Source organism: Babylonia areolata, chromosome 9 (assembly GCF_041734735.1).
Source record: "Babylonia areolata isolate BAREFJ2019XMU chromosome 9, ASM4173473v1, whole genome shotgun sequence".
NCBI classification, from domain to species: domain Eukaryota; kingdom Metazoa; phylum Mollusca; class Gastropoda; order Neogastropoda; family Buccinidae; genus Babylonia; species Babylonia areolata.
The window spans coordinates 26,564,249-26,567,403 of record NC_134884.1 but is presented as its reverse complement, the minus strand read 5'-3'; the positions used below and the strand labels follow the sequence as shown (position 1 = coordinate 26,567,403).

General features: G+C 44.2%; 1 protein-coding gene across 1 annotated transcript in view; it reads left to right on the top strand.

The window, feature by feature from the left end:
• The first annotated feature begins 527 nt into the window (after positions 1–527).
• Positions 528–3,155, top strand: part of LOC143285802 (cytochrome P450 1A1-like) — a 26,799-nt gene continuing 24,171 nt past the window's right edge. Inside the window, exon 1 of the mRNA XM_076593229.1 lies at positions 528–631. The gene's annotated coding sequence lies outside the window, so the exon portion shown is untranslated. The remainder of the gene's footprint in view (positions 632–3,155) is intronic.

The following is a 3,155-nucleotide window of genomic DNA, read 5'->3' as shown; positions in this document are numbered from 1 at the left end:
TGTGCTGGAAGTACCCTGACAAAGATTTCACACACACACAAAACTGAAGACACTATCCGGTACTCAAATTTCACTCCCCCCCCCCCCCCCTACTCTTTCTCTGCCACCCCTCTCGCCCCCCCCCACCCCCCCCCCCCCCGCGCCCCCCCACCTCCCCAACCCCATCCCCCTCTCCAACTCCACTCTCTCCTCTCGCACTCCACAACAACTGCCCACAACAGCGTCTGTGTCGGCCGATTGTTACATGTGCGTGTTGGGAAGTGAAAGAGGAGGGGGGGGAGGAGGAGGGACTTTTGAGTGATTAGATGGGAGGAGGGGAATGAAATGGGGGGTGGTGGTGGTGGTTGGAAGGGTGGAGGAGGATTTAAGGAGCAGATGTGGGAGGCTAGGGGTGTGGGGTGGGGTGGGGTGTGGGGAGGGTAGAGCCAGGGTGATGACAAGCTGAAACGGGGGACTCACCACTCGGAGTGGCTGGGGCAGTAGCAGTAGTTGTAGTCGTAGAAGTAGTAGTTAAACTTGTCGGGACTGTAACGTGAAGGCGAATGTGTGTGTGTTTGTGTGTGTGGATCACAGTGAAATTTACCTGTGTAAGCTACGCGGGTCAGTGCAGTGTGGCGATCGCACAGCGCAGGTGAGATCCAGTATACATCGTATCTTTTTCTTTATGGTGGTGATGATAATAATGATGATGATGATGCTGATGATCTTCTACTTCTTGATCGCCTTTTCACTGTGTCAGTCCAGCAGATCAGGCCATTTTGTTTCCCTTCTTTTTCTCAAGGCCTGACGAAGCGGGTTGGGTGATTAGCGGGGAAATGGCGGAGGGGGTGGGGACACGGTTTGGAGTGTGTGATGATGGTGGTGGTTATGGCGGGTTTTACTGAGACCGGGGAAGCAAAAGTGGAGAAACAGCACTCAGCTGCTTCAGACTGCATGCTTTCTTCGATCAAGTTGTTCCCGGACTATAAAACTATACGAGAACAGTAGGCGCATTTATCAATCGCACAGTTCCCACCACCACCACTACTACTACTATAACATGCGCTTTGTCCTAAGCGTAGGACGATCCGATCTGACACTGATTTTTTTTTCGTTTCTTTATCGTCAAGGGAAACATGTCACACGTTGATGAAAGCCAGTGACTGTGACTGTGATTTGCAAGGAATGTAATGATGGGTACTGTTGGGGATGAACTTGATTTCATTTTGTTCTAGACATGCCCCCAAAATACTGTGATTCGAAAATACCACATGAGTGTAAATCAGATATTTCAATGTTCGGTTTATGCAGTTTATTCAGTGCTGGGAAGAACTAACACAACTTAATCTAAGGAAATCCATAAAACTTGGAAAGGGTGTGTAACTTTTGTCACATCTAAAACATACTTGTCAGTATGTTTAAGTTTGATTTGTTTTGTTGCAAATCATTATCATCAGCGCGCGACGGTCAGTGTGTGTGCCGTGCGTGCGTGGGCGTGCGTTTTTGCATGTTTCGGAGACATCGTTGGACTGAAGTTTGATTCAGTGAGTATGCGGTATTGTTATTGTATCCTCCACACCCCAAAAGGGGCCACAAAAGGATGAAATTTCTTTGGATGTTGGAATCTTTTGATTCTTGTTTTCACATCTTGATTCAGTGACTTTTAACTGACGGTCAGTGTTTTACTTTGGTGGTGGTTGTTCAGTGTTAGTTGGTTTAAACATTTTATTTTTTTTAATCAAGAAACAAGGCGAACTGACAGCGTTCAGTTAAGAAAACGTGAGCAACAACAAGCCTCAGTGAGCTTATATCGTGCTCGTTCATGTGTAACAAGCAGTACTGACACAAACGCAATGGCAAAAATACACACATCAGTTATTTGATAATGAAAAGAAAGTTGAAGTGCAAGACAAAACTAAACAAGAAAAACAACAACAAAAAACACAAACAACAACAACAACAACAAAACAACCTGCTATTACTGCAACTACCACTGTCAACAATAATAATAATATTAATGTTGTTGTTCAGTAGTTGTTGATCTTGTTTTGTTGTCAGTCACGTTTTGCTTGGATATTATACTTCGGATAAGGGATGTTTTACCTTGGAGCTGGGGTATTTTACTGTAGACTTGACTGAGGTATTTTACTCTGTAGTGTTTTAGTTTGACCCTGAAATATTTTACCTTGGACCTGGTATATGTCGCTGTGGACTAGAGGTTTGTAATGTAGACATGGGGCATTTTCGATCTCGTCCTGGGGAATTTGAATGTGGTCTTGAGGTATTTGAATGTGGTCCTGGGGTATCTGAATGTGGTCTTGAGGTATCTGAATGTGGTCCTGTGGTATCTGAATGTGGTCTTGAGGTATCTAAATGTGGTCTTGAGGTATCTGAATGTGGTCTTGAGGTATCTGAATGTGGTCCTGTGGTATCTGAATGTGGTCTTGAGGTATCTGAATGTGGTCTTGAGGTATTTGAATGGGTACTGTGCTGTGGTCTTGGGGTAGCAGATGCACAATAACCATTGTTTTTGCTTTGTTGTTTGACATGTTGATAATAATGATAATAATGATAGTATTTATATAGCGCTTAATCTTGTACAGAGACAAATCTAAGCGCTTTCACACCAGTCATTCACACACATGCATAACTCTAAAACTGAAGAAACTGAAGACAAGGAAGAGGTAGGGGAGGGAGGCTATCTTGTGAAGAGGTGGGTTTTAAGGCCAGACTTGAAAGAGCTGAGTGCGGAGACCTGACAAAGCGAAAGAGGAAGTTCATTCCAAATACAAGGTCCGGAGACAGAGAAAGAACGGCGTCCAACAGTGGAGTGTTTGAAACTGGGTATGCGTAAACAGAGTGGATCCGAAGCCGATCGTAGAGAGCGAGATGGAGTGTAGAGGTGAAGGCAGCCACAAAGATAGGAAGGGGCAGATTTGTTCTTCGATCCATTTTATAATCCAGCATTGATTGTTTCGGAAAAGAAAAAAAAAAGTTTTCACAGCTTTATTAGGATCCGTTCAATTCTCACAGTACTAAGTAGAGCATAATCAGTAACAGTGTTGACCAATCAACTCACGTCTTAATAGGTCACTCACACACAAAGAAATATGCCGTGTACGTGATTAATAACAGCAGCAGCTAGGAGTTTTGGCTTTGGACGTAGTGACATTATA